Here is a 19,328-nt window from a genome sequence, read left to right as displayed (position 1 = left end):
CTTTAAATAAAATGATATTCCTTGCATTTTATAGATAGTACGGACAAAATCTTGCAGCTTTTCATTGTTCTCCATTATAAAGATATCTCTTCAAGCTGTTCACACCTTCCTGGCCATTATTTAAATCACTGTGATAAAGTAGCTGATATAAGACAAGTCAGCCACTCGGCCGGAAACTGCCACCAGAAAGTGGGCACGAGTGAGCGATGTCTCAAAGAATATTGCCAGCCCCAGGGTTAGAGGAGTGCCGGCGCAGGAAATTGTCACCGAAGAGTGAGCAGCATTAAAAAGCAAAATAACTTGCCAAATCCATGAAAGAGAGGAGTGCCGCAGCGCCAGTACAGCCGTGTCCCTGATAGCGATGTCTAAAGGAAGCTTCAATTTTGTGTGGTCTCAGAGTTCAGCGCTCGCAAGGGTCATCACACCGAACATGGAGATACATTCACCGCAGAAACACGACTTTTTAGGAAATTTTAATATAAAGTTTACTGCTGCTAGGAAATCCCGTTAATTTGGATGCCCTTGTATAAAACTAATTCCTTTTATTGTACATTAGCATAATTTACACATTGTCCATGGACAACGTGGACAATAAACACTCCATCAAGTTTTTCTTCTCCCACGGGCCCGAAAGATCGGAAAGTGGCGCTAAACACAAGTTGCACCCACGCGGATGCATTTTGTCTAGTCAGCTTGAAATAGAAGTACAATTGATTTTATCGTTGATAATCGTAGTGTGAAGAGGATTTCATTCCATCCCAAATAAAAATTAGGAGTGGAGCACCTATGTTTTAAGGATGGCTATCAGCGGACGCCATAGGTGGAGCGAATATGATTTATATAGTGAATTAAGAGTGGCGTGCACCACCTATCCCACACCTATAACCTGCCGATGGCCCCCCTACCCGTAAAACTCTTCTTCCACCAATAACTGCCCATTGGCACCAGTGGCGCATCTATGAGACACCGATGGCCACTTTAAAATAAGGTCGATAAAACTTATTAATTTAGTTTCAAGTCCGATGCTTTCGTATTTGCTGATATTGCTTCATACAATCACCATTCTAAGGGCTACGTATGGAAATCCACCAAGGCATTACAGGTAACAATGTCAGACATGTAGCAGGAACAAATAATCAGAGTACCATACACATACCTTGTGAGAAATCGACTTGAAGAAAGTCCCACCCTGCAGGATTCGAACTCCGATCTCCCGCACGCGAAGCCGAGCCCCTACCGTTGTGCCATCGGAGAGGACATGGCAGTCGAGTAATTTTAAAATATTTAACTGAAGTATTGCAAATATTAATATCGTCAAATGAGAGAAGTTAATGCTGCCACCGTGATGATTAGATGATTCCATCAACAATTTCATTTGAACATGCTGCTGCATTCGAGTAAACACCCGCTGAAAGAAACTTCATTTATCCATAACGATCGAACGATGGTTCAATAAGCATCGAAGTTTTATAATGTCAACATTACACCAATTCTGACAGCGGTTGGATTCTATATAATTTTCACCAAGAATATTCTGACGTGAAATAAGGAATTGATATCACACGATTATTTTGAAATGTCAGGCGTGAAATACCTGCACCACTTCTAGTCACTATTTTTCTCTAGCACAATCTTCAGTCTATTGCGCATGAAAGATACCGGGGCCACTTTCTTAGAAATTTAGGCTTAAAGTCTAAATAATTATCTGACTGTATATTAAATTTCACAATCGAAGTCACGATGGATAATCGAATTTTTACTCGTATCCACTGCGTAAAAAGGATACTTTTATGACAAGCAAATTACCTGGAAAGCACATGTTCCAAGCAAGACATGGTAAAGATTAATTAGTAGGAAACTCAACGCCGACGCGAGTCAAGTCAACCCAACCGATATGAACGTGTGCTATGAACCGGTATGAACGTGGACTCGCTCGCTGCTCGATGTCTAGCCGCTGTGCTTTACCAAGATGCCGAGCCGCTGTCGACTACGTCAACGTGGCTTTTGAGTTTAGATAAATGGGACATCTTGAGAATATTGTAAATATAATGGAACACACTTGATTGATTCATACAATTTATACCTAATGATACAATAATTAGTCTCAATTGATCGCAATACTTCCAACACAGCCAGTTGGCGCATACGTAAAATTCACAATAAATTTACGCAATATTTCAGGTGAACATGAAAAATTGGATTCGCCGTCATCTATGGAAAAACTGTATTTATTGCAACAAAATTTTTTCACTGTATATCGGACAACTTATATCAGAAACAGTCTGATACATGGTCAGTGGCTTCACTTTGGCGTGACAATTTTTTGAACACCTTGCTTCTCTCCATCAGTTTTATTGGAACCTACCTAATTCACGCTAAATTTTCTTCCCAGAACTTAATCTTAAATGCCAAGCACACAAAACGAAGTCATGGTTTCGTCTTGAGCTCGAATGACCCGCAACCCAATAACACCTTTCTACGTTGGATAAATTACAGTGGCAATTATACCTTCGTGCACTGTGCAGTTTGGGCAAACGGTTATCGGTGGTTCATGAGAGATTTGTCTACAATGTGCCATAGATGTTTCAGACCCTATAACTCATCGACGATTCATCGATGACTCCCACCTATACTCGCCACCCTTTCGATTTATTGGTGTTTTATTGTCGATTTTCGGCAGATCTGGCCACTCACCGTTACGCCACCTATAATCGACTATCGCCACCAATAATCATCGGTGCGCCACCCTTAATTTTTATTTGGGATAAGCGTACTTGTGCTGCACCTTTTTCTCTGCTGCACTGAGTACTTTACGTTCATCGAATTTAATTTTTTAATAATTCGTCGAAGTTGGAAACCGAATGAAAAATGGGACGCATTTTCTGGAGAGAGGTGCAATTTCTGCGTTTTCGAAAATTTTGCACCATAAAGAAATAAATATCGAGCTTTTGTTTGGTCTCATATAAGTCGTAAGGTTGAGTGACAAGTAGCATTAATGACCTGACAGTGCATTGAGACTCCTGCGTTAAATTACAGAGCACCGACCTGAATGAAGTTTTGAATGCAAAAGCAAGGAATAATTTAAACACGCAATTTTTTATAAATGGACGGACTCGAGTGTGTCTGTCGCTTTCGGAACGTTCAACAGGGGGTTCAACTAGGGGTTTGACAGGGGCTTCAATAAGGGGTTCGACAGGGGGTTCAACAGCTAGGGGATTCAACAGGCGTTCAACAGTGGGTTCAACAGGGGTTCAACAGTGGTTCCAACAGTGGGTTCAACAGGGGATTTAGGGGGTTCAACAAAAGTTCGACAGGGGGGTAGAACAGGGGGTTCAACAGGGGGTCCAACAGGGGTTCAACAGGGATTGAGACAAAGCTTTGATTGCATTGGACTTTCAAGTTATCAGACACAAATTATAGGCCCGATGATCCGTGCATAGCTTTCATATTTCTGATGCTGTTTTGTCTCTGGCTCTTTATTTGAGAAAAATTTACGACATGATAGAATGAAAAATAACGTAGATTTTAGTGCCATCTCACATTATTGAGTTGTAAGTAGGGATAAAATGATGTTAAGTTCAAGAATCTATAGTACATGATTTGACGCATGGTGATAGCTGACTGAAATGTTCGACGAAAACTCCAATGGAATTTCAGGACGTGAAAAAACTTGTGTGAACAAGATAAGAAAATGTGAACGCCATGAACGCCATGAACATGAACGCCATACTTCTCCGCCATGAACAAATAGCAGTTCTATATGCAATACAATGTCCGATCAGGAATGAATGTTAAAGTTTGAGCAGGAAGTTAATTTTGAGACTTGTTTCAAGTGCATTGAACCAAGTCGTGTCTTTGGTGCGCGGCCGAGATGTTTGCCTATTTATAGACGTAACGCTGGAGAATCCAACTTCTCAGTTTACCTTGCAGCCCAAATCACAATTCTGGAAAGGGTTTCCTCGTCCTCGACTGAGTGAGTACGTGATCTTCCCACTCGAACAGACGGAACAATTTTTTAGGTTTGGCCGCCTTCTGATTCGTCTCCGTACTTGCACTTTCTAGCTATGGCAGCCTGGGTTCAGTGGAGCGAAACGTGTGTGTTGTTTGACTAGGTCGCTCTTATCAATTTAGTGAGCTCCAAGACCCTTGTCCGGCACACGTTTAGGCTTCTTCAGAGGCCGACTTGAACCTAAGGCATTGCCGAACACTCTTACACTGATCGCTTTTACCTGTGAGAATTTGAACCCTGCATCTACCATTGCTGAGTAAAATAAAACTTGAACATTCTCAAAAAATAATAATACAAAAAGTTGTTAAACTACTGAACTGGTGGAACCTGCACTAGAGGCTTGGATTGGCCCACAGGCATTACTTTTCTTGATGATATGTGTGCCAATGACTGCAAAATATAATAATATAATTTATTACAGAAAAATGGACTCCTTTTCTTATAGTTCTATGTAGTGATTAAGCCATACCGGATTTAAAACCCATGATTGAAAAAAATGCACCTTTTGTAGATAAATGACAAGACACCAATAACGACTGCGACAAGCATGTTGCAAGCTAGCTTGAATAAATACGAAACAATACTTCACAATTTCAAGTCTCGAAATAAAACTATCGTCATTAATGCAAGTTTGTCAGTGAATAAATATTGTCTCGGTATATACACGTAAATATGCTAATCAGATTTGGGTCCATTCAAGTCTTGCTAAGATAACGAAATTTAATAATTTCTGGCTACTTTTACTATAATTACGAATACAAAATACACATTCGTTAACACTCTTTTCGCTATGTTCGCTCAATGTTGATTGTGGAATTAGTAGCTATTCACAATCAATCGCTTTGTTCGCCGTCGCAAAGTTGAGGTGCGGGCACCTTCAGGGCAATTGAATACACTCTCCTGTGTTTCAATTGATATTTTTTTACTATTTTGAAGGCGTTGGATGAGAGATCAGCAAGCAATAGCGATGTTGCCTGATGTTTTTAAGCTGAATTTTTAACATAAAAATGAATTTTTCAGTAATTCATTAGTTCCTTGTTATCACATGAATAAAGTTAGTTCCTTGTTATCACATCTACGGTCTCTAATAATATTTTTATATTAATTCTCTCGATTTTATGAAAGAGCACTCTTGCACATCGCATAATTATCTCAGCTAGGTGCGAAGGTGCTATGAGCAAACTTATATATTATTTTCTTGCAGCAGAGTTGTTCCTCCGCATATTAAATTCAAATGAGTAATTCATCATAATATTGAAATAAAAATTAAAAATTTCCCATCAACAAAATCAATTCATCCTGTAATTCTGTGAATCTGAAATTCAGGCGACGTTAAAGAGTAGGTACTTGCTTATAATCATTCTTCTGTGAACTTCTCTTTAAACCCGATGCCCTTAAGTGAAGTCGCTTACTGGCATCTCTAATATATTCTTTAGTTACCGGATTAGAATTAATTAGGTCCTCCATTAGCATTTTCTTGCATTTGTGTCATAAATAAGCCTCGACCATCCCTTACATGAGTGAGGGCGATAAATTCTGGGTCCGGGAAAGCCAGTCTCGCTCGGATTCGGAGGCCCCAGTTCTAGAACATTCAGTTGCGTTCACGGTGCACTAATTTGTCTGTGTGCGGTATTAATATATTCCAGAGGATAGGTGTGCTTTATGGAATCCATGCTGGGCTCGACGGATATGTCTTATGGAGCTTGACCCTGCATTAACTATGCGACCCTTCCTTCTTCCAGAGGTCTGACCCCAACAGTACAATGGCCGACCACATTTCAGCAGGAGGGCTTAGGGTTTGACGTCCAGTGTGGTCTTTAGAGGCAATATTCACGGCAGATTTATTTTTGCGTGGAAAATTTCTGATTGGAATTATCCTTTGTACTAGATTTTCTTTTGTAGATAATGTGAATGGAGTGTGGATACACTTTTTAATGGAGATATCAGTCCTATTTTTTTATTTGAGACTCCTCAAGCCGGGAAACCGAATTCGTAATTCAACAGATAATTACAGTCGGGTACCTGAAAGTTGTTTAGTTATTATGAATGATATTATAATTTCATTGGTAGCTTTCTGTAGAGAGGACTAACTAATTGAACATAGAAACTTCGTCCCTCAGCTGCCAGCAGAAATATCGAATTTGGCCTTCGCCCTCCAAGCTTCAGCAAATGAGAAAAAAGTTAGTAACGGTCATTTTCATTTGATTGTCGGGCATTACACGAACAAAAGAGTATGTTATCCATGGCAAAATGAATGCTCTCTTAAAGATCGAAGTCAAGTATGTTGAATGGTGACCTCGTAATTTCGATTTCAACTCGCATCTCAGCTCCAGGCTTCGCCCGTGCTCATTGTTCTAGACCAGTTATTCCCGTGTCCCAGCATAACTCGATTATGCTCAAGCAAGCGTGTATTCATAAATTGAGAATAACATTATTGAATCTAAACGGATTGAGTTTTTGCGTTAACCCAGTGAGAAAGCGAAAACTGCGACTTGATGTACGCTATCGTGTAGTTTCTGCTTCAGCGATCAAGGTTCGAATTTACCTCTTATTCGATAACTTCGTGTCCTTTCGTTGCCGCTTAGCTTAAAAATCGAATTTTTAAATCAGACTGAGTTAAGCAATAACGCATTAATATTGGTCCCCGTCATATCTAGAATAAAATAGGTAATTACATGTTATAAGTTCATGATATAATGGATCTTCTTGAAATAGATTTAAAACACCTTTGTTTTGTGGTGACATGAAATATTTATTTGGCTTCAAGTTGTACCTCAAACACTTTTTTAATAAAAATTCGTTCTTACAATACTTACCTCACCCCATGTCGGATTTTTACATTTTGTCTAGGAGTCAAGCTGCAATGAGGGGGTGCGATTGAGAACATAAGCGACCATATTAGCATATTCGTGCAAGTGCTCTATCCGCTGCAGCCAACACACTCACATTCTACGCTCATTGCATGGAAGCAAACTCAAAATTTGACTAAATTTCAGATGATTTTGAATAGAACAAGGATTTTGCAGGTACTTACAGTTGCTTATTTATGCACACGACCTGCCTGATAGTCTGTCGAACAAGGCTTCAACTCAAACATTCAGGATGTTGAGCAAGAGGGAAGGCTTTCAACGTAAAATGCAAGGACTATTCTCCTGTTGGACGTTTCTCTGGAGATTTGTTGCGGTGTATTTCTCGGAAACATTGGAAATTTCTGCTCGTTTAGAGCAGCGTGCTGTTTAACTGCAACTTCAGAGCAAGGACTGAGCGGTAAATGGACTGCATAGCGCCGCGTGCCTCGTATTGTTATACAAACTTTGATGTTGAAAGCTTGTAATCACCAGGACTTCAAGACATACTCATGATAATATTGCCTTCACACTTTTCGGTTTTGTTTGAAATTACCATTTTTGTAATCATCGTATGCGTGCTGGTTGAGTTCAATTGCTAGGTAAGACAAGAGCTTCTTTCAATCCAGTTGTTAATATTGTAATCAATTTTGTGCAATAAGATCTCGTAATGCCTTAATTTTTGATCGACTTTCTTGTTGCAAAAGCTGTGCTACGCTCAAAGACTGGTCTAAAGCTTTAAGACATGGAAATTTAATAATTAATTCTAGCAATTAAATTTCACTATTTAAAATGAGAACCTTTTTGGCCTGATATTTAACTGACGGACTCTACTATCAACAAATTTTTTCGCACTAAGAACAACGCAATAATTCCCATGTGAACTTTTGCATCCTGATCAGCCAGGAATTCGACGGAAACCATGTTTAATTTTGCAAATTTCATAACTAATATTATGGATTTAAAATTCATCTGGCGTTATTACTTGTATACTTGTAGTAAAGACATGCAGGGTTTGGTCCGTCTAAGTAAAATTTTTCAGTTCAAGTAAAAAACATTGAAAGGTTAAAAACAGTTACCATATTTATGTTTTTAATATAAGTTCTCTGGTTGGTTAAATCTCCTTTGGTAGCTGGTCCATGGGGGAAAATGTTATAGGAGACTGCAATTCCGTCAAAGTAGTTATCCGAGCCGAAATTGATTCCTTCTGAGGCGGTGACATTTAAAAGCATTTTTTTTAATCCAATCTGTATAATAGCTGGAAGACAGAACAATAGTAAAAAATTAAAAAAAACGATGGTTCCAAGCGAGAGTGTTCGTTGTGCAGATCGCGATGAATGTTTACAGGTTTGTAAATACAAGTCGCAGGAAACATATCGTGTTCAGCACCTAGCTAGGCGATGTTTATGCAATGAAACCCAGACATCTTGAGATTAATGGAAGTCCATGCAGCGATAGTCAGTTCGAGTCATAGCGTGCAAATTGAGTTCTTGGATTTTATTGGATATTCTGCAAAAGCGGCGCAGTGGGGAGGCTGTGAATCGATCGACGCCCGGCAATTGCGCGGTAGTTCAACATTGATATTTTACATACGTATACCCCTCTCACAATCTCCACTGATATTGACACTCGCACAAAAACAATCTCTTAACCGGCGCAGATTTACTGTGAATTTTGACGAAGTTTAGACCCAGTATTCTTATGAAGTTATAGGAGCGCGGCTTGGATGACTTGATAATATCGTAGCAATGAAATTTGGTTACAATGTGAATAAATATTGTATTATTACGGACTATTCGGATTTGTGGAAAAATATTGAAAAATTTCAATTAATTGCATTTAAATTCAATTGGATCAAGATGGGTTGTGGTGATTTAAAATATTTCAATTATAAAATTAAAATGTTAGGAACAGACAAGTGATAAATTAGCTCACTCGAATTATTGAAGCAGCGTCAAATCGTGCGTAATTAATGTATCGTATGAAAAATGTTTATTATAAAATTTCTAAAAAGCATAGCTTTTTATGTCAATATTTATAATATTTCAATTTTCTTCAGAATTTTAACACGCATTCAAAGTCGTCAATCGGTGTTGTAAATAATTCATATGTCTCTTCATAGAAAAATGTAGGTCTATCTGAGCGCTTCTAATGAGAAGCTGATTTTTTCCTTACTCTTCGTATCCGAAGAAGTAAAAAAACTTCTATAATTAATTGGCTGAAGAGTCTGAAATATCAGGTTAGTTTTAGCTTAAAAAACCAGGAGCAGATTACTGGTTAGATGACACTCGGCGCAGCAGATACAGCACAAACTTTTTGCTCTCCGCGTAAACACGGTGTTTGACAGGTAATTATTCTCGACCAATGACAAGCTTGTCTCGACTTAGCCAATAAATTATACAAATTGGCGAACGTTGACTGGATATTGGAGCAGTTGTGACTGTAAAATGGGTGAAATTGGAAACTCGGGATCGTCAAAATTTATCATTTGCATGGACAGCGCATAAATTGACAATTTAAACCTCGCGGAGCTATACTTCTGAGTATCGTAGTGAGACTAATAGTATTTTTTGGATCATTTTCGCTTTGAGACTTCTTGTCTTGTTTTTTTTTTATCTGAACATAGAATTATTAAATAAGATATTACGACATACGGACGTAATTTTGGGAGAACCACAATCAAAGTAAGAGAAGTTCGATGTATTTAAATGATCGTTTACTAATAAAGTGAGTTGAATGAGAGTGTTGCCATTGTGAACAGTCATTCGTAGAGAGGATGCACGGTCGGACAAGTATGCACTCTCCATGGCCTCAAGTAAACCACTTGGTGAAATTTATTATTTTTTGTGAATAATTTGTTAACTTTATCATAAAAACTGGATTAGTATTTTCTATGTAACGAAACATTAAATGATTTGGTTCATCATACCTTATGGCGCCATTGCTCTTAGTTGTTACTAGGGGTTGGCTGGTGACGACTGCCCTTGGTCGTCCCGAATAATTACGCTTCATAAATCCTCAGGTCAAGTCACCCCATGAATAAATGAGACCAAGTTCATCACGCGAGCTCGCATGAAATATCATTCGCATTAGCGCAATAAATCGCTCATGTGAAATTAATCCTGACGTGTATCATTAAAATATCCATTCAAGTCGCCTAGAGAAATTATAAGTGAATTTCACGCTTAGTAATTAATTTCAGTGGATTAATGACTCACTTATGGGGACTTTGAATCGCTTACCTTGAAGACTTAAGCGGACGTTGACAAATTCCGAGCAGTGCTTCGTCGCTCATGACCGCGATATTAGTCGTCAGTTTAGAATATAAATCAGACTTGAAGCCGCAGGCCAGGAAGAGTTCTTAGTGTCATTGAAAAGGATTCATGTCGTGAAGCGAATCAATTTAAGGGCTGCCATAAGAAATGAATGAAGGTAAATTTATCCCAACTATTTATGTGAATTACTTGGGAGCTCACTCTGATTCTTCAGAGATTACCATGAGTCAGCAAGTTCTAGATTATCGGAACATTGAGCTGGTATTTGATATGCCTCACGAATATCTGGCCATCAATTGGAGAACACTCTGATCTTTTCCTCAAAATTATCTATTCGGTCTTGATTTGATTAAATGAATTGCTTGCCGAGCAACGGCCCTTTTCGGTTGAAGATGCTAGCAGAATTGTCGAGGACCGTTTTTGGGCAACAGATACACTAGCCTTCAAAAATGTCAGCAGACTTGACGGTGGCCGTTTACGGGCCACCGCTTTCGTCTACCAAAAATTTTATGAGTGCTCGGCGGCTCAGAAGGATAGGTTGTTGGCTGCGCGAGCCTCAAAGTAATACGACCCAATTACCTCCAATAAATCAGCGGCTCGGACGCTGTGACGTCAACTTATAGCTTATACAAGCAAAGAGAAGACTTTCGATGCTAAAATTCGCATTATTCGCTATCCGGATCATGGAGGGAAAAAATCAACGCGACGCTCGGAGCGACCCCTTGATATGAGAGAGATGATTTACGCATGTTGTGTGCCTCATTTAGCGTTGAACTGCTGCAGTTATTGGCTTTTTTCGACTGGCAAGAAGAAGCGGTTTTGACGCGTTTTGTTGTGCCAGAGATAATTTCTAAATCTATGCATCATCATCGGAACTTAATTCATCATCGATGCAATCGACGGCTGCTCTAATCTAGCTCTTGATGGTTCATCGCTGGTGAAAATGATCGGAAATGAGGGCTTTGCATGAGAGCAATTAGCATGCGGCTGTGATTGAAAGGCTTTTGATGTTTTTCCGGCAATGATGAATCGTGTCTTTGTGCCTATCAGTCCTGACCAAAGACCGGCCGACGTCTGTAGATGCTCTGATTAACTGCCTACGAATCAACATTTTTTAATGAAGAAGAGAATGCGGAAAATTTTCCGGTATATCCAATGCAGGAGATTATGGAACAAATGTATACACTTATTTTCATATACCAGAATAAACATAAGTTTATTTGAGCATGTATATTGTATGAGATTGAGATGAGTTACATTGGTGGACATTCAGGTACGATTCTCGAACTTTCTTTAATTTTGACTTGAATAATTCATGCCCTATTGAGGCTATTGATAGATACACGAATAAATGTCACTTGATATATCTACTGTTATTCGAGGTATAAAATTGAAAATCGGTGATTTTTACCATGTTCAAAATTAATCATAAATGCAAAACAACACTTAAGTTGTATAAAACACCGAAACAGAAGAAAAGTTTAATTGAAGTAGCAGACACTACACCCGTACCAGCTATTGTCCGAACCTTCATAAGTCTTGGCTAAAGTAGGCTGTTCTTACGAACGAAATTTACAGGGCAGTCTATCCAGGATCTATGTATTGCGTGCGCAATTAAATCCTAGCACAAAAACCTTATGGATCACCAATGAATAACCCGAAAATTATTAAATGCTCTAGGAAATAATGAAGAGCTGTAGCGCTTAGTTAAGACGCGCCTAATCATCTACAGGCACGCTGTTCGGGTGCCCAGTTCAGCCTGCCGAGTTGAGGGTGTTTTTCCGGCCGTATGTCGTCTCTTGCTGAGCCCCATGCAAAATTCAATTACCTTAAGTGCTGCATTATCGTCCGCGACGCCAGCCATTATCATGAATTCTTGGGACATTGGTGTTATTTAGCTCACTTATGGCGGTATCGTCGATACCTGCACTCTGGCTGCCGCGTGGATTTTGCTTCACCGGAGAACAAGTACGCCAGCTTCAATTACCAGCGAACCTTTCATTGCTTGAGACCACGTCTGCCATTACTGAGGTTTTTCTTTAGGTTTTTCATCAGATTTGGAGATAGAAAGAAATTCATATAAAAGGTACCTAAACATTTACACTTGGCTCCTATTTTCTAAGAATCGCCGTTTTTGAAGATAGGAGTTCAAGTGGCGTAATTTATGCAATTTATGGCGCAACAGTTATTCAAAAATAATCAAAATAATTGAAAAAGATCTAATTAGCAATAAAATACTAGCTATCTAGTAAGCAACCAGCATTTTTTGATGGTATAGGTTGCTAGGCTACAAACTGACACGTGTGGTAAATACCATTCCATACTTTCAACTTGACAGTCTAAAAAAGTTCTACATGGTTTTGAGTAAAAAAATATCATAAGTTTTATAAAAAATATAAGTTTTTGCCTTCCGACTCGAAACACAGGCAGTTCAGCTTGGTTCAACGTTTCACTCACATAGGTTCGCCTGCACTAATTATTGATATAAATCTTCTGTTACATTATGGATTTTAGTGTAACTCTATGCTGTGACTGCATCGAATCGAGTGTTACTCTCCATTGCTGTGACTGCATCGAATTTCTTCTGACTAATGACTCTGTTTTCTATACTGTCAATGACTAAACTGGGCTGGTACATTTAAAATATTTAGTTGGTGCTTGAATCACTGTTCATTCACACATGGATCCTTCTGCCAACGACTGAGGCGAAATATTAAAAACAAATAAAATACATATAATAACATGAATTTGGTTTAGGCTTTGTTTTATAATAGGTAAACTTAAATTACAATTTATCTTCATAGCTCGTGCGGAATTGGAAGAATAAGGGCGTTGTTGCGTAGTACTCAATGAAAGATGCCTTGTAAGACGATGAACTTCGTTCTGCATGTCCTGAAAATACGAGCACATTAAATTGCCTGCTAGGATTTGAGCTCAGTGTATAATATTGTCCATTTCTGCCTGATATGGGGCAGGAACTGAGTCAAGACCTCAGATCACAGATCATACATCGTGTTTCGCAACGACGGCCTCTAATTCCATTCTTCGTCCACGCGGCTGTTTTCATTGCAGCGGCCACGACCGATCACTCGTAATCAAGTACGGCTTAGGGCATTTTGTTTTTCTTAGGAGCCATGAATTGAAGTCGTTGCAAAGTTACAACACAACAAACGATGTACAGTTTACAGAACTCGGGTAATAATCAAGTTTTTTTTTACGTGTGAGTCATTTCAAGCGGAACTGAACTTTAGTTCTTATGGGTCGTGAAGATTTCTGAAAGGTCTTCCGCAACACCGAGGTTGAAGAGCTGCATCCGATAATTTAATGCACGTAATTGGTTCAGGGTAAAAAAATGGCTTAAAACGGTGCTCTGATTGAATTAATCCTCCTGGCAATACTTTAGCGTGCTTTAATATTGGAAAGCTACTGCATTCTTAATATTCATTTTAAATTAGATTTCATAAAGAGATGTTCTGTGAAAAGAATAACCTCTTAAGTTAGGTATACCTCATGCTTATCCAAATCCTATACTGTTTCTGATTCCCGTTTAATATATTAATTTATCCGAGCAAACACTTAAATTGTGATGATGATTTGAACCTTGCAAAAAATTCCAACAGCAACAAAAAGTTGCTCATGGCTACTTTTCGAATGACAAGGCAAAACCAAATTGGATAAACGCATGCGGTTGAGTGTTAAAATGGATAGATTTCTTGAGAGATAACTTTTTTCGTGCTTGCTGAGATAGACGCAGTTCAAGAAGAACCTCATTTATTTGATAAAAAAGAGCATGAACACGAGTACGGGCAGTAAAATACGTCGTATAGTCTTCTTATACGAGTCGACAGCCTGCCCCAAGTACTCATTTGTAAAGGCTCGTTTCGTTTGGAATGCAAATGGCAATAAGATGATGAGATGGAGATGTCAAACAATTTCAAGAATCTGACTCATGTTTGAACAACTGAAAAATTCCTCATAAACTTTCATGACATAAACCACACACTAGATTTGAATAAAGTTAAGTGTATTGTGGTTGTACAATATACTGTACAAAAGTGTACATGCAAATTAAATAATAGAAATTGATAATAGAATAGTAATCATTATTTAAATAGTAAAAACTGAGAAAGTACTGTTCATATTGGGAGAAGTTCCTATATTTGAATGAAGTAATTTCTATGAGGTGACAGTCCTTAAATATTAATCTACATACATATATTTTAGGTGGCCCACATAGTGAAAAATCCCTGCATTCACGAAGAGTTCAAATCGATTTCCTGACGCTGTTTAAAAGCTAGCCTTCTCAGAGATAATTCGATATCGTTAAACTATATCAATGTTAGGGATAAAACGCCCGATGACTGAGGTGGCGTTTGAGTAAATTTGTGCACTTGCTTTCATAGATAATTTTTCGCACAGCATATAGGTAATATACACTGCTGTCACTGGGCGTAAAGCTGTAATTCTTACCTACTGCATTACGAGTGCAATATCGGCAGGGATGTTAAGTGCTAGCGTCTGCAATTCTCCCATTGGCAGCTCAATTTAGGAGTACCATAGTCTAAACCGCGTGACTAAACCTTAAACTTTTTTACTACATAGTACAAAGATTTGGTCAGTACATAGTACATCGTCCATCAGACGACATCTCGTAGACGAAAAATGTGTTAATGTATTTCTATTATTATCCACGATCTTAAAAATGAATCACCCTTATAGATCGAAAAGATACATGACTTCATTTAATATTCTTATTGTCATTCTGTTTCGATGCTTTTCTCTTTGATTGTAACATCAGACATATATACTCTATTTACGACGTGTGTGCTCACTCGAACAATACTCAATATTTTAAAAATAAACTATATGTATGCTATTTACAATGCGCAATGCGTAAGCAGTGATCCGTCGAAACATTAATAAATACCAACCTCGCACATTCTTGACGGGTGGACGCATAGTGGAACTAATATTAGTAACATAATAGCACTAATAATGAGCAATAGCACTAATATTAGTAACATCTGAACAATTGAACTAATATTACTTTAACCATGCCTGTGCGAGCACGATGTCTTGGCCATAACATGGAAAACAACAGGCCAAAACGTTGACATTGGTAGCACATCTACGGCGTGAAGCAGTACATTGCTTGCAGCATCAGATATGCCTATCAATGTTGTGTTGCCCAAGCAGCGATTTGTCTGGCATGGCATGTCGAATAAATGAATGCCTTTGGATTTATCAAGATGACCAGGGGCCGTATTATCAAAACTTCGTAACTTTTTGTACTTCCGACAAAAAAGTTACGTATTACGTAAGTACACCCTAATTTTGGCATTATCAAAACATTAGTACGTAAGACTTAGCTAAAAGCGTACTATCAAAACCATCTGGCCAACTGACCAATCAGAGGCTTCGGATTTGTTTACATTCGGTGAACTTCGATGGCGGGAATCGATGCTTTCGATGCTATCGACTATCAAATGCTGTCTGTCGGTATTGAGTCGGTATTGCTCCTTGTTGGCCCAGAAAAAGCCGTTCTAAAATAGTTGTGAACTCTTTTTAATAAACAGCGTGAGTTGAAGAAGAAATCTGTGTAAGGAGCTAAAAATTATGGTTGGCGGAGATATAAAGTACCGACTAGAAGGAATGAATGAGAGTTGGGCGCGAAAGCTTTGCTTTCGCGCTTGTAAAATATAACGTAATATGCATTTGCTTGTAAAGTATAACGTAAAATGAAAACAAAATCAGTTTCTGGCATCAACTCAATTGAATTTTTTCCAATAGCACTGTTTAGCACGATCACATATTTTGATCGTGCAAATGTTGCACGATCAAGTAGTGGAGATTTCACAAGTAGAGCCATCATTCTATGCGTGTATAATACGCACTGTCGGATTATTGACAAAATTCTATAACAAGTCAAGGTGTTGCTACTTGCTAGTAAATCAATAGTTTCCTATCGCTTCAGCAGACACTCTAAACTTGTGGAGAACTCCACTTACGACATCTCCGAGCAGGCGTACAGTTACGTTACGTATCTTCGCGAGCAAATGTTTTGATAATACCACCTCTAGAGTGACGTCATCAAGTCAGCACTTACGCCACTCGTACGTCGATTTTGCGTACTTACGAAGTTTTGATAATACGGCCCCAGAGATTGAGTACATTAGAAGGATGAGAAAATGAATATATTTTGGTGCAGGTAACATATGAGATAGTGATTCTATTTTTATTGATCTAGGGTGTTATAAATAAGGAGCGAATACGATGGATGATAGTGGAGGTGAGGGTGGAATCAAATGATCTTTTCCATCTATGAATGTTTTGGTTTCATGAGAATCAGGAAAAGATTTTGCCTCACATAGTAATTTGGAATAATACTGTATTACTAAACCTTGATTACTTTGTTTTTTTAATGCTACGAATCCTTCATCAACATTCTAACAGAACAAAATATTTCCTTAATTGATGTATATGGCAAGTGTGAATAATTGAGCAACTGTCGTTAGAAAGTCGGCAGGTTTAAAGCTTTTGAATTTTCAACAATAATTTCCCCAAATATTCAGTTTCAATGGTTAATTTTATCTATATAACTGCTATAAGTGGATTTACAAGTTATGGAGTTGCTCTATTTACGCCTGCGTTTATGCCTTCATGAACGTGTGCTCTACGATGTTGTTTTCCTTAGCATTACGTCGCTCGCGCTCTTTCATCTGTCAAAAATTCGTTCCACCTTTTAGAGAAGCTTGCGATCTCACCGTATTATTTGCTGAAGATTTTGCAAGGCTATCGGCTGTGCTCCATAAATTGGTGGCTGTGGAATAAATTTACCGAAGGCTAAGATGGATGACTCGTGATTATTGTTTTTATTTTGCTCCATTGCGATGCAGATTCATCGCTGGCAAAGACGTGTTATGGCTTTCACTCACCTGAAGGTGCCAGAATTTACACAATGAGAGGTTTTGCATGCATTAAACTAATGCTTGGAGCTTGGCATTGTATGAAGGAAAGTTTTAAAACGAAGAGCTGATCCCAAGACGAGCTGAAACGCTATGACTGAATCCACAATGCATTCGATGATTGCAAGGCTTGTTAACATATATGGTGCCACAACATCTCCGACATTAGCACGCGCGTGTTAAACTTATGTTGCGCTCTCTTGATTTTACGAAACTTTTTGCTTATTTACCGTATGTACATCGAACGCAGCTCACATTGATCAATGTTAGCTTTCATCAGTGTCAATCATTGTATTCATTCCAAAAAAGCTTGCTGAGGTAGTTCTAAATCTGACGCATACACCACCAGCAAGATCCTGTAGACCCTAACAGCAAACCCTGGGTCTGCGAGATATTATCGCAGCAGATTCGGTATGTTCTCGAAGCGAGGTGCCACTTATCAAGCATCTATACATTGCGGTCATTCATCAAATGCAAATATCTGTCATAGCAAGTGCCAGGGAGTCAATCGTATGAAGTGCCAAACGAATATCGTACTTGCTTCCTTCCTGTACAAGCTTCAATAAAGCGCCGATTCATGAAGTGAACTTTATAGCGTGTGCGTATATAGCGGGAGTTTGACTCAGTTTCTAACTCAATTGGATGGATTTTCATATTCGATTGAATTGTCATCGGAAAAAATAATATGTCTCTGCATCATACAAGAGGCTTTTCGCGTGTAGAAATCTGAAAGAAGTTATCAATGAGAAACAACTGCGGGAAATTTGCTTATTGTTTTTCATAATTTTAGGACAGCTTTCCTAAAATATAATACTAAAAATTAATGATTAGGCTAGATGTTGAATGCAAAGTTTTCAAACACTTAATGTATTCTGTTTGCCTGGGGCATATGTAAACAATGTCATATACAATGTAGTTGTTGACGATTTAGTTAGCATCTTGAGTTCTAGTTTGGAGCTGGAGAATGAAATATTTTGTACACGTAAATTAAATCTGTGTTCACATTATCATGTAATGCGAGTTATTATATTTATAGTCGTACTATGTTCACAATAAATTATATTATTTTCAATCATTCTTCATGTGCAGAATCAATTTTAGGCTACAATTTAAGCATTTTTTTATGCATCGAAAGTTATAGTTTTGTTCAATTTTTGGTTTTGCAGGAGTCTGATTTCAATAAGAAGGCATGACGAAAAATCATGTATTTTAATCATTCCCCAATGAATATCTTCAACGTAATAAATTAATTTACAATTAAAAATTAATCTAATAAAACACTGTTAGGATTCCCTTGCAACAAAGCAATTACACGTTAATTGTAGCCTAAAAACATTCCTACGCAGCCATTAGAGTGAAAGCTCCTGAATAATATAAAAAAGTCAAACAATTAATGGACTTATTTTCATATGATAATTTGATAATACGGCTATTTATGCTCACCGCATGGAAAGTTCGAATGACCGCTTCTGCATGCCATTTAAAAATTATAATCCAGAATAACAGTCATTTAATTTCTTAGTGAAATCAAGGCATTACAAAACTGTGAAATTCTTGCGAGAGTTATTTTGAAGTTTGCCCGAGCATGTGGCTATTAATGGAGATATTCCTGAGAGAACCGTGGCAAGGCGAGACAATTGTGACAGATGAGACAGACAGTAGCGATCTGGCCGCGGAGACAGTAACGATTGTGACAGATGCGGCAGACAGTAGCGATCTGGCAGCGGAGACAGTAACGATTGTGACAGATGCGGCAGACAGTAGCGATCTGGCAGCGGAGACAATAACGATTGTAACAGATGCGGCAGACAGTAGCAACCTGGCAGCTGAGACAGTAACGATTGTGACAGATGCGGCAGACAGTATAACGATTGTGACAGTTGCGGCAGACCGTAGCGATCTGGCAGCGGAGACAGTAACGATCGTGACAGCGGAAACATACGATTGTGACGAATGCAAGACTTTCACGACGAATTACGGCAGACAGTAACGATTGTGACTATGCTGTATACAGTATAACGATTGTGAAGGATGCTACAGACAGTAACGAGTGTGACAGCGGGGACAGATGGCGGTATTCGAGACAGCTGGTGCGTGGCGAGACTGGCAGAAGTGAAGACTGTTTATCCAGTCGTAGAATAATGAGTGCTAACGAGCTGCATCTGTTGTCCTGAGGACGACTGAGCCATGCATACATCATCCATATGATACAGCTCCTTTGTGGAACTTTTTC

The sequence above is a fragment of the Hyalella azteca genome, unplaced genomic scaffold, assembly GCF_000764305.2.
Source record: "Hyalella azteca isolate HAZT.00-mixed unplaced genomic scaffold, Hazt_2.0.2 contig6976, whole genome shotgun sequence".
In the NCBI taxonomy this organism is placed as follows: domain Eukaryota; kingdom Metazoa; phylum Arthropoda; class Malacostraca; order Amphipoda; family Hyalellidae; genus Hyalella; species Hyalella azteca.
This window is presented reverse-complemented; position numbering follows the sequence as displayed.